Source organism: Eriocheir sinensis, chromosome 17 (genome assembly GCF_024679095.1).
Source record: "Eriocheir sinensis breed Jianghai 21 chromosome 17, ASM2467909v1, whole genome shotgun sequence".
Classification (NCBI taxonomy): Eukaryota; Metazoa; Arthropoda; class Malacostraca; order Decapoda; family Varunidae; genus Eriocheir; species Eriocheir sinensis.
In genome coordinates, this window is record NC_066525.1 from 12,802,272 (window position 1) to 12,815,890 (window position 13,619).

At 48.6% G+C, this 13,619-nt stretch overlaps 1 protein-coding gene across 4 annotated transcripts in view; it reads right to left on the minus strand.

The window, feature by feature from the left end:
• Positions 1-6,869, minus strand: part of LOC126999962 (uncharacterized) — a 99,421-nt gene extending 92,552 nt beyond the window's left edge. For 2 of the 4 annotated variants that reach the window (XM_050863215.1, XM_050863213.1), the window contains exon 1: positions 3,385-4,020. The gene's annotated coding sequence lies outside the window, so the exon portion shown is untranslated. Of the gene's footprint in view, positions 1-3,384; positions 4,022-6,847 lie in introns of those variants that run through there. The other 2 variants (XR_007753679.1, XM_050863214.1) reach the window with 2 other exon arrangements.
• Between the last annotated feature and the right edge of the window lie 6,750 nt (positions 6,870-13,619).

Here is a 13,619-nt window from a genome sequence, read left to right on the forward strand (position 1 = left end):
GTGGTGGAGGAAGTGGAAGTGGCAGATGAAAGGTTTAAAGGATGTGACGTGAATGCTCCAAAGGGCGACATAGTGCTGCGGGATGACGTGATGGGGTGTGAGGGGAGTTGAAGTGATGTGATGTGTGATGTTACGTGATCTGAGGTGATGTGAGGTGGTGTTATGTGATGTGCTTCTATCTGATGTGGTGTAGTGTGACGAGACGTGAGGTGAGGTGAGGTGAGGTGAGCAGCCCCGCGCGTATCACACCTGCCGTCCCCACCTTTACCTTTCTTGCATATACCTTCATGGGAACAAGACCCTCACTTTTCCCTTCCTCTCGTCTCCTCTGTAGCCAACCTCACCATGCCACGACCTCACGGCTAACACACACACACACACACACACCACGAGGCAGGCAGATGCTACTTTTATGGGCCGGATCGATGCCCGTGACCCAGGCCCAGAATCTACTGCTGCACGGACCAAAATGGCTGCTAGACGGGGTGAGGACCAGCGCGGCGGCAGCACACACAGTACGACAGCACAGCACAGTACATATCGCATCATAGTCTCTGCATCCACCTCCCTCCACCTTCTGCTGCTATCTACGTGGCACTCATCGGTGGAATGTAAGACTGCATCACTGACTTCGCCCGATTTCGGGTTTCCCTAGGTGGACGGCGAGAGAGAGAGAGAGAGAGAGAGAGAGAGAGAGAGAGAGAGAGAGAGAGAGAGAGAGAACCACTGTGCCACAAATGTAAGGTCAGGGTCACTGATGGCGTCGCGACACACACACACACACACACACACACACACACACACACACACAACCTGAAGAAAGAAAGGGTTATTATGTTTCCAGGCAACGGTTGCGTTCATGACCTTGTTCACAACGCTCACGCCTGGCAGGACGCCTCACGCCTCACAGCCGAAGCGACAAGGCCACAGATATTAAGCGTCAAGATAACACAACACTTCCCGCCGCCACCAGCCAGCCCGTGCCGTGCAGCGCCCTCCGCCCTCCTCTTTCTCCTCGGCGTGGCGGCTGTCTTGCACACGTGGTTTAATAATTTTCCCGTGTCAGATTGCATCATAAATCCGATTAACTCCATCGCTCCCTGGGCCCACAGCTAATAGCTGGACATGTTGGCATGAGACTTTACAACATTATGAATCTTTTAAGGGAAAAATTATAATGATCCATCTGTTCTTATCAAGGCGACAAGGACATTTGGCTGCCTCTGCCTGACACATGTGGCCCGGCTCACGCTGGAGCCAGGCACGCGAGGCCACACCAAGGGCAAGGACCACCACAGCAGCGCGACGCACCCTAAAATTAACCCTCGCCTTCTTCACCACCTGGTCTGGTCTGGCCTGGGCGTCGCCTGACCCCGTGCTGTGGCAGCACCAACAGCAGCTTCACGCCCGGCCTCTGCACGCCACGTACTGCTCGCCGCGTCCTGGCCACAACACAGGAGGCGAATGAAAATAAACGAACCTTGGCAGACCTCTCCTACTGATACCACTCCGCCTCTCAAGAAGGGCCAGGCCAGGCCAGCCAGCAGCGGCTTCCACTCCCGCCCATTGGTTCACCTCGCCTCCCAGACATCGAAACATGTAAACTTTGGCAAGATGAGCTGATACATGCATGAGCAAATCAAAGATGAGGCCTAGAGAAATAAAAGAAAATGATAAATAAAAAAATGAATGGATCAAAAGCGTAAAAAACACAGAGAGAGAGAGAGAGAGAGGGTAGAGGAAGATACTATCGGGAGCTGGCCACGTGGACTGGACCGAATCATTTCTGTGCCGCGGTCCCGACTCGGTGTGGTGTGGGTGCCTTGATGGGGGCTTGCAGGGAGGGGTGAGGGAGGGTAGTGTCACCCCGGGTGCTGGGCTGCATATGGCTACCCCTAATAGCCAGCAACAGAAAAATGTTGCACAATTTTGCTCACCAACCACATAAAAATGTTCTTCCACTTTTCAATACCGCAGAGGCACTGAGGCAGTTGCAACCTCCGTGCTACACCAAGCTACACATCGGCGGGAAACACCTGTGTCGGGCGGAGGAGCAAAGGTGCATCAGCGAGCCACATCACGCACGGTACCTCCCTTCCTCCTCCAGCGTTCACCACCTCCCACGCAAAAGAGGACGACGACTGCAGCCAAAGTACACAAACTCATGGAATAAAAACTATATAACAGCCAAGAAAGTAGTGACGTATAACCTGCAGCGCGAACAATGGCGGTCATCCTAGAGAGCGACAGCACCCCGTACAGAGAAAAAGCTGAGCGGTGCAGCAGCAGCAGGGCGGCCCGTCACCGTCACACCCAGCTGGGCCGTGAACAAAGTGTCGGCCAGTGCCAGGGCCACACCGTGTACCCTGACAGGCCCCGCTGAAAAGTTATACTGCGCCGAGACCTGAGAATGATTGTGTTTTATGACGCTGCCACAAGGGTATCGACGGAGCGCACACTGCCGACCAGTAGCAACCATGACAGGGTACGCTACATACATGAATACATACATAGCTAAGTACATGGAGGCCTGAGCCAGCTAGAGTACAGGCGATGGGGTAATCAGCGCCCACCTCGAGGCACTACCACCGCGACCACCATCACCCCTTGCTTCCACATACCCCGCCAGCCACAGCCCTGGTTCCCTCCTTCAGCAGAAATCACCATCGAATATAGGACACACACACACACACACACACACACATACACATACACACACACAAGGCTGACGCTGGAGCCATGTCCCTGTACCCAATGGCAATGACCGGGGCTTCCACACGTCGCGAGTTAAAGCGCCCACCCTCCCCCTCCCTGCCGCTGCCCTGCTCGCCCAGCAACACTACCACCCCCTGCATGCCAGCCTAACGCGGCGTATGACGGGGACACCACCAACAACAACAACAGCACCAGGGACAGCGGCAGTCAGCATCGTCAGCAGCAGGGGGCTGTCTGTTGTGTATGACCCAGCTATGGTCCAACTGAGGGCACAGCCTTCCCGAGCGGGTGATGCCACAGGGTAGGCCTAGTTTATTTGTTATTGCCTTCTCCCGAAGGTGTCGTGGCCCCTAAACAGGTGAGAGCGAGGCCAATCACTCACCCTCAACCCCTGGGTGACCCTCTGGCTAACTATCGGGGGATGGAAACTTGCTAAAACTAATTATAAAAAATTGCACAAAAAAATCTGTTAGTTTGGCACACCCGCCTGCTGCCGCCCCATACACTCCTGTACGCGGCGGGCAGGCTGGCCACCACCCTTTAAACCCACACACAGCCGCCCCTGCCTGCCCCAGCCTGGCCTGCACGGGGCGGGGGCAGGGCAGGCTGCGGGGCACGAGTCACAAGGGAGGAAAGAAGGAAATCCATGCAGTAAACACGAGTCCTCACCAGCAGCCGACGCACCCAGCAGCGACGCCGAGGCGAGCACTCCCCCGATGCTGAGCTGAGGTGTAAATCCACTCTGCCAGGCACTGATCTCACACGCAATGCACTTCACCGGCACTGTAGCAGCACCCCACCACTCATCCAAACGTGTATTATCTCACTACCCGGCCCACACACTATATATTCAGTTTCCACCTCGACCCGGCACGAGCAAGCAGCCCCTCACCCCCTAAAGCCTCGCTGGCAACTGAGTGAGAGAACCAAGCGTATGAGAGCAGCGACGCGCGGCCCACGCCACCACACTCAAACTTTGTGGGACCCGACCTCGCCAGGCGGGAAGGACTGCATACCTGGGGAAAAACATCGAACTACGTGTATATTTACGAGGAAATACACCCCATACCCTCACCAACGACATGGACGGGGAACTCTAGATCACGTCAACCATTCAATATACTCAAAATCACTTGGGAGTCACTCATGAATCAGTTTTGTCTAATAATGATTGTGCAAGGGTAAGCCTCTTAAAACACAGTAACCTGCAAACATATGAGAGCTTCGGAGGTGTTTTGCTGAGACAGTTGTAGAGGTAGAAGAGACAGGTCCAGCCTTCGACGTTACATCACAAAATTTATCCTGTAGTGGCCTGGATATTTGGGAGGATGGGAGACAAGTGATATGAATGGATGGAGGACACACACACACACACACACACACACACACACACACACACACACAGAAAAGCGTGCTGAGGGGCAATAATTAATGGCGCACCTGTGGAAACTACCAAATAACAGACGCAAGCTAACATAATATCGCTGAAATTCCGAGTGGTCAAATAGTAATGTTCACCTCCATTCTTTTCAGTGCGTTTCGCGTTACACTGATATTAGGGTAAGGTTTTCTCTCTCTCTCTCTCTCTCTCTCTCTCTCTCTCTCTCTCTCTCTCTCTCTCTCTCTCTCTCTCTCTCTCTGACCTAGACACACATCGGGTGACGTCGTGCACCCAGCCAACCCGCCCAGCCGTCCTCAAGCCCACAACTTAATATTTTTAGCATGTGGGTTAAGGTGGCTCCGTCCTCGGCGGTGGTGGTGGTGATGAAGGGACCCGTTAGCCACCTACTCCACCACCACCACCACCACCACACCACTACTGCAAGCACTTGTCAGCACACACACACACACACACACACACACACACACACACACACGCACACACACACACACTTCGAGGAGATAAGGTTACGAACACCAAGGACAGCATCGCCCCGCCCAGCTCCCCGCGTGCTTTCCTCGCGAGCAGCACGTGTGCTTGGAAGACTCCCCATCCTTACCTTCCCCTCTCCCTAGGTCCTCCTCCCAAATGCCATCCCCCCACACTCCACAGCCCCCTGAGAGGAGCGGCTGGCTGCCCCCTGAGGCCTCATTCATCAACTTGACGCGGCGGCCAGCGGGGGCTGAATAACCCTACCAAGCCAGCCAGCACGGGACGCCCTGCCCGTTCCTGCCCTGCCTGCCTCACATCGCCGTACCCCTGCCTCTCCTACTCGTCTCTGCCCCGCCCCGCCCTGGCTAGCTAATCTGTCCTCTCCATCTACCTCTTCCCTGCCCGGCTAACTTGCAAGATTCCACCCTACTACCTCCATGATTCCACCCCATCCGTGGTCTTCGTTCCATTCTCACCCCATCCCAGCGACCCCTCCTCCGCCCCGTCCCATTAGCTCCCGATCCCATGAGCACATTCTTCCTCTCTATCCACTCCGTCTCTGTCCAGCTGGCTTGGATTATCCCATCCCAGGCTGACCCCAACCCACCCTGCCCAACATAGCATGCGATACATACCCCATCCATCTCGTTCATCCCCCCCCCCTCCCCACTCCTTCCCAGCACCCCGCACCCCACACCCTCTATTCATTTCCACCCCGTCAACTCTATAATACTTCACTCATTTGTAACACTCCACCCCGGTCCTTTCCATGTCTTCCTGTCCACCCCGTCAACTTCTAAATGTTTAAATACCCAGACTCCCTTTTACGTTGAAAGCTAATGTAATACGAGAAAAGGCTAAATCCTCAACGGGATTTTCCTCTCTCTCTTTCTCGGTCTGCTTCTCACTGGGAAAAAATGATATTCGTTTTTTCCTAGATTTCCACTGTCACACAAAGGAATTCCCCATCAGCAAGAATGAAGTCTCACACACACACACATACACACACACGTTGTAGGTCAAGATCACCGCCCTGACGTCAACTCTCTTACACGGTCCAAGTGACGTCAGGTGCAGTGTGTGTATAATTCACCACGGCCTGATCGCGAGTTGGACTCGCTTTCGCCAGCAGGTACCCTCACGACGTGAGAAAGTGCTCATTATTGTCGATCTCTGGGTACTGCCAGGACCTCACACACTCCACACCCCATCCCCCTTGCTCAAGGGGGGACAGCAACCACTCCTAGTCAACGGAAAGAATCCGGCCTGAGCGGAGCTCGAACCGCTGCCTGTTTGGCCGTGAAGCCTTGCAGCGTGGCGCTCTAACCGATTGAGCTACCGAAGTGTGTGTGTGTGTGTGTGTGTGTGTGTGTGTGTGTGTGTGTCGCCGAAATATCATCCCCATCACCTTGTCAGACCCACAACGAACACCTGCGTCACAGTCTTGTTTGACGTGAAGAAGTCAATGTGACGTCACCTTAATCGTATTTGTGTGTCCAGGTGGCGTGTGCGTGTGGGGGTGGGTGGGGGGAGGTAAGGTAGGTGGAGTGAGTGTGTGCGTGTTTGCGTGGCTTGGGTTGTTATGCACCTCAGTAATAAAGTCAACGGTGACGTCAAATGTATTACGAGTGTGAGTGACGTGGGTCCGCGTGTGGGTGTGCAGGTGTGGGGGCGTCCGGGTGTGTGTGCGTGCAGGTGGTGAGTGGGCGCCTAATGTTATGCACGCTGATTATGGAATCTGAAGAGACGTCAAATCTAGCCAAGTGCATGGGCGGTGTGTGTGTGTGTGTGTGTGTGTGTGTGTGTGTGTGTGTGTGTGTGTGTGTGTGTGTGTGTTCATGCGCAGTAAGGTAATAGACCATAAATAACCGAACCCACACCTTAGTATACGCCTTAGAGAAATTAGACAGGAATCCCTCACAATTTATTCTACTTGACAACAATAAAAAAAAAAGATTAAGAGTTGCAGCAAATGATAAATAAAAAAAATCACACTGTAGCTCCCTCAAAATAATCGTACCAATAATAATGAGTTACTCAAATTAACCCCCACCCCAAAATAATAAAAAAATAATTCCAATAAAACAAAAACAAAAACTTTCCTACGACTTCCCCCTTTGAAGCAATAACTCGATTTCCTTCCCTTATCGAACGTCAACACACCTTACTTAAAAATGCTGCCCCGCGTCGCGATGACAAACAATGATATAAAAGTTTCCTCGTGATAAAGGACCAACGAATTAACACACGAGAGAATACCTTGAGCGCGCCCCTGGACACAACACAACGATGGCGAGAACACTGCCGACGGGACACCACGGAACACTTCTCACCTGGAAAGAAAAAAGGAAAAACGTTAGACGAATGCATTATAAGAAGCTTCGCGGAGATTTAAACTTAAACCCTGTCGATCTATTGGGTCTTTTTTTATTAATCATTATATTTTATTTATCTATTCAGAAGTACATTTATTTATCTATTTATTTATTCATTCATTCATAAATCCATTTATTACCTCAATCAGTGTGTCATTAATGCCTCAATCGGGGGAATTAGTCATGAGTTTTCAATTATTCTTGTTTTCAGACCCAATTAGACCCGTCGACTCTGGTCTGTTGGTCTTATTTCCTAAAGGAGTAACATTTGGTCAACCATCCTTTAGTTGCAAATATGTAAAACCATGCACCTACTTTTGACAAGGCTTTCGTAGAGGTTGTGAGTTCTGTGGGTAGTTTGGTGGGCCTAGAGACAGTTCGACAAGGCTGCTCCACCATGAATGTGAACAACACTTACGATAACCCGACTAAACTACTATGTGTCCTTTAAAATGGTTGGTGTGAGAGCCGAAAGTGTCTGAGAATACAAACCCAGGAGAGAAAATTATGAGTAGTGGAACATATTTACACTTCAGCGAATGGAGGAGCTGGGTGACAGGAGAACCGAGGAGCTGTAAATCAAACAGATGAATAAATAAAAGAACAAACAATAAAAATAGATTACAAGTCCACGTGGTTTGAGGGCCCCATTCTATCGCGGAGTGAGGACAAGGCGAGAGGATGACTCAGTAAATTGTGCTCTTGTAGGGGGAGAAAAAAATGAACGGACCACTGTTTCCACTTTCCTCAGCAACAACGTGATATTTTCCCTCGTTTCCTGGTATCATAACGTAAATAAAAACTTTGACGGGACTTAATACACGGACCTCCCCCCTGCAACTACGCCTCGGTTAGATAATTCCAAAGCGGTAAATCAGGACTTATAGCGAGGACAGCGGGAGAAAAGAACGGCTTATGGAATGGCAACTCCCGTAATCGTAGTGGCACTTGTGACCCTCTTCGGCGCTCTTATCGAGGGGTGGTGATTGGGAGGGCCCGCCGCCGCCGCCCCTAGACACTCCCTCCACCACCACCAGCCACGACCAAGCACCACCATCACCACTACTACAATCACCACCACAATGCGTCCTTGTGATACCGATGCTGCGTATACTTTCCCAGCATCCTGTCTCAGTATCTTTCTTCGATGATTCTCTCTCTCTCTCTCTCTCTCTCTCTCTCTCTCTCTCTCTCTCAACCACTGACTTTTCGTAGGTGAAGTAGGACAGACGAAAAAGAAGTATACAAGGGGAAGAAGAAGAAGAGAAGAAAAGAAGAAGAAGAAGAACAAGAAGAAGAACAAGAACAAGAACAAGAAGAAGAAGGAGAAGCAGAAGAAAATGGGAAGAATGACTGTAAGCAATTTGCGGCTCTCACACACTACTTTTGCCTTTGTTAGTTAATCATTCCACGGTGACTCAGATGTTTCCTACCCTCTTCACTCCATCACTCATACCCTTTCCACTGTTTACCTTCATCTACCTCCCTCTCCCTCCCCTCTCCTCCCTTCCCCATCCCCTTCCTCCACCCTACACACACCCATTACTGACCAGATAAATTATTGTTCCCACTTTTTTCCATTCCTTTTCGTTACTCTTTATCTTCTTTTTTCTTACCTTCCCCTTCCTTCCGCTTTTTCTTCACCATTCTGTCCGTTTCTTCCTACTCATTATCATTCAAACTCATCACTATATTCTGTCCCTCCTCACTATAGTCTTCACCATCATCACCATAGCATATCCTAACCTCATTCTCACATAATCATCTTCCCTGTCACCTTCATTATCACCATCATTGTCTTAACCTCACTTGCGTTCACTATCACATTCTTAACACATCACTATCACCACGATTATCTTTACCAGACCATCACCACCACCACCATCTTCTCATTTTCTACATCAATATCACCCTCATCCGTCCTCCGCCTTCTCTTCTTCTCTCTTCTCCTATCCCATCTTCCCATTCCCATCCTTTCTTCACTACCATCATCACCGCTCCGCCTCTTCTTTCCCTTCCTTCCCTTCCTCTCATCTCCTCCCCTTCCGTCCTCTGATGCTGCCTCTCTCCCTGTCTCTCTCTCTCCCTCTCCCTCCTCCTTCCCTCCCGCCACTCCACTTTGTAATACTCTTCCTCCACTGATCAATGCGGCAGCCCCCTCCCTACCTCCCTTTCTCCCTTCCTCGGCTCTTCTCTCTCTCCCTTCCTCCCTCCATGGCCCTCTACATCTCCTCCTCCTCCTTCTCCCACATCTACCCGTCCTATCTCTCCTTCCCTTCCCTCCTCTCCCTCTCTACACAGCGTACCCTAGTCTCTCTCTCTCTCTCTCTCTCTCTCTCTCTCTCTCTCTCTCTCTCTCTCTCCTTACACCTCCTTCCCTCGCCTGACCTTTTCCTCCTCCATATTGTTGTTCCCTCCTACTCAAGAACACACACACACACACACACACACACACACACACACACACACACACACACACACACACACACAATGATGATGATGAAGGATTATATGAGTAAGAGGAATCTGTATTTTTTCTCCTGAGGCCATTTGTGTGTGTGTGTGTGTGTGTGTGTGTGTGTGTGTGTGTGTGTGTGTGTGTGTGTGTGTGTGTGTGCTACATCTTTGTTACCTGTTAACACCTGAACACAACACACTGACCCTCACCCATATGTCGTTCCCTTCCACCTCCCCCCATCATACACACACACACACACACACACACACACACACACACACACACACACACACACATTTTTTTTTCCTCTCCTTCCTCCTTTATTTTATGGTCCATATCATCACTCTCTTCCTAGTTATCCTATTTCTTCTTTTCATTTTCTCTTTCATTATCCCCCACCCTCCTTAATAGCACCATCATCTCCTCCTCCTCCTCCTCCTCCTCCTTTCCCTTCCCCTTCTTCTATCTTCTTTTAATGTTGACAAATGCAAAGTCATGCACATTGGGTCCAGAAATAGTAACCACACATACATCATGAATGGGAGACCTCTGCAAGCGATGCAGGAGGAAAAGGATCTTGGAGTCACTATCAGCAGTGACCTGAAACACGCGAATCACTGTAAAAAAGCATACAACAAAGCCAACACTATGCTCGGGTTCATAGCGAGGAACTTCGAGTGTAAAACGCCAGACGTGATGCTATCCTTGTATAATTCCATGGTAAGACCGCACCTCGAGTATGCAGTACAGTTCTGGTCTCCTAATTACAGAAAGGACATTGATTTACTGGAAAGGATTCAGCGACGCGCCACGAAAATGATACCAACCTTAAGGGCTCAACCGTACGAGGAACGACTCAAGCGACTCAATCTCTTTACATTAGAGAAAAGACGCCTACGAGGAGATATGATTCAAGTCTTCAAGTATCTGAAAAAATTCAATAACGTCGATTACTCCAATTTCTTTGAATTGCAAACCAACCTAAGAACTAGAAATAACGGTTTACCCATTCAGTCTAAGCGATGTAACACAGACATCGGAAGGAGTTTCTTTTCAAACCGAATCATCCGTCACTGGAACAATCTTCCTTCAGAAGTAGTAAATGCGAATACTATCAACTCCTTCAAATATAGAATCGACCGTCACTTCGCTGCGTCGGGAGTAAACTGAATATTGAGTTGCTTTCATCTGCTCCTCAATATCGAGGTGCTTTCATCTACTCCTCAATGTCGAGGTGCTTTCATCTGCTCCCCAGGCCCCAGGCTGTCGAGCAGATTAAATCACCAAAGCGGGCAACCTCGTAATGAGCCAATAGGCTTTCTGTTGCCTGCGTTTCCATGTTTCCATGTTTCTCCGTTTCCACCTCGTCCACCTCCAAGCCTCCATTATTGATCCAAAAATGATATTGGCTGAGCCGTCTCTACAATCAGACCAGCTACTCTCTCTCTCTCTCTCTCTCTCTCTCTCTCTCTCTCTCTCTCTCTCTCTCTCTCTCTCTCTCTCTCTCTCTCTCTCTCTCTCTCTCTCCTATCTACCTCTCCCGTTGTCTCTTTGTTCATTTATTACGTTGTTTGTCTTCGTTTCCTGTTCTCCTTCCTGCATCATCCACTTACCTCTATTTCTACTTCCTTTCCACCTATTTGTTTTCTTTCATTCTGCTTAACTCACTTTTTTTCTTTCAGTTTCTGTAAGTTACGCATCTTGATCCTCTTTTTTTCCTATTCGTCTCAATTTGTTTCCCTTTTTTTACGTGTTTTTCCGGGTTTCTCTTTTTAGCATATCCCATTTTTTTTTCTTATGTCTTACCTTTTTTTCATTATTTTTCATTATTTCTCATATTCCATTTTAGTCTCAATCTAATTTCCCATTTTCCTTTTCTCGTATTTCCCGTTTTCTCAGTCCATTTCTCATTTTCTATTTTCTCAGTCCATTTCCCATTTTCTCAGTATTTCCCGTTTTCTCAGTCCATTTCCCATTTTCTATTTTCTCAGTATTTCCCGTTTTCTCAGTCCATTTCCCATTTTCTATTTTCTCAGTATTTCCCGTTTTCTCAGTCCATTTCCCATTTTCCTTTTTCTCAGTCCATTTCCCATTTTCTATTTTCTCAGTATTTCCCGTTTTCTCAGTCCATTTCCTATTTTCTATTTTCTCAGTATTTCCCGTTTTCTCAGTCCATTTCCCATTTTATATTTTCTCAGTATTTCCCGTTTTCTCAGTCCATTTCCCATTTTCCTTTTTCTCAGTCCATTTCCCATTTTCTATTTTCTCAGTATTTCCCGTTTTCTCAGTCCATTTCCCATTTTCTATTTACTCAGTATTTCCCGTTTTCTCAGTCCATTTCCCATTCTCTTTCTGCCTGCGTCCTTTCCATGCATCCGTTTTTTCCACTCCCTTACTTCCATTCTTCCTCCTTGCCTTCCTCCGTGTCTCCCTCGCTTTCTCCCATTGTCTCCCTGTCTCCTTCATGTTCTATATCCATCCTTTCCGCCCCTCATCTCCCTCCTTTCGCATCTTTACCTCCTTGTCTTATCTCTTTTCTTTGTTTGTATATATCTTCTTTTTCTTCTCTTTGCTTCATTCTCCTATATATCCTGATTTTCCTAGCCCCTTATTCGTTGTTTAAATACCTTCTTGTTTTGTTTCCTTCCTTACATCTCCCACATTCTATTTTTTAATAATTCTCTCTCTCTCTCTCTCTCTCTCTCTCTCTCTCTCTCTCTCTCTCTCTCTCTCTCTCTCTCTCTCTCTCTCTCTCTCTCTCTCTCGTGTTAGTATGGAAATATATGTAAATTTCTTTCTGCATCACACACGTATATGGACAGGTAGGCAGATGGAACGAGACGTGAATAGGTAGATGGACAGGTAGATACACATATGAAGATAGATTGATAGATTAATAGATTGATAGATAGATGTAGATAGATAGATAGACAGGCGAAAGAAAACAATACGTAGATGAGAAGCTTGGAGGCACACACACACACACACACACACACACACACACACACACACACAAACAAACAGGATGATGAGTAAGACAATAATAGACATGAGAGAGAGAGAGAGAGAGAGAGAGAGAGAGAATAAACATTTACTCTTTCGTATACGGCTTGTAACGTTGTGAGAATACGCTGGTAACACGAGTAGTAGTAGTAGTAGTAGAGAAAATAGCAGTGGTGTTAGTGGTGTTTGCAGTGCGGGAAAATAATGGTGATGGATAGTGACGGTTAATAAAAGCTGTGATGGTGATAGCATGGTGGTGTGGGTGATGGTGGTGGTGATAGTTGAGCAAGGTGTTAGTGGCGATAGCGTGCAGGTGTGATGATAGTGGTGATGAAGGTGGTGATGATAACAGACACGACAAGAACAAACGATTGTGAATATGGTTAAGAAACAATGGTATATAGTGATGGTGGTGATAGTGGTGGTGATGGTGATGATGTTCGTAGTAGTAGGCACACGAGAGAAGGATACATGGGAGGTGGTGGTGGTGGTGCCACTGTTACGACCCACCACCACCATCACCACCACCACCACCACCACCCTCCCTACCTCTTGCTCCTCTCGTTCTCTCTCCTTTATTCTTTAACGTCCTTTCTCTCTCTCTCTCTCTCTCTCTCTCTCTCTCTCTCTCTCTCTCTCTCTCTCTCTCTCTCTCTCTCTCTCTCTCTCTCTCAACACAGGTAAATGCACACCTTCCCATAAGCTAAGTAACACAGATATCATTAAAGCCTCCACTATTATTGCAGGTGAGACAGAATTACAGGTAACCTCTGAGTGTGTAGCTCCTCTTTTTTTTCACACTTGCGAGGAGAGAGACCACAGTAATATCACCCGTCGTAGCTCCTCGCGGCTGGCATTTAGCACGCACACACGGCACAATTATTCCGGCCTCCGCCTCTCGCTACGGGCATCGCAAAATTAGACGCCGTTCAACAGGGGCCATATCCTTAAACATCTCCGAGTCCAAGCACACATATTTGACAAGGCTTTCGTTGGAGTTTTGGGGCCGATCCAGGGGTAGTTTAATGACCCTTCTGTTAGTTTGACCTTTCTTCTGTACCATGAACCTGAAAATATGCTAATGAGAACGCGATTAATCCTCTTTTTGGACTTTGGAAATAGTTGATGTGAGCGGCGGAAGCGTGTGAGTGCCGACCCAGGGTTGTAGCGATGAGGTATAATGCTTTTGAAGGCT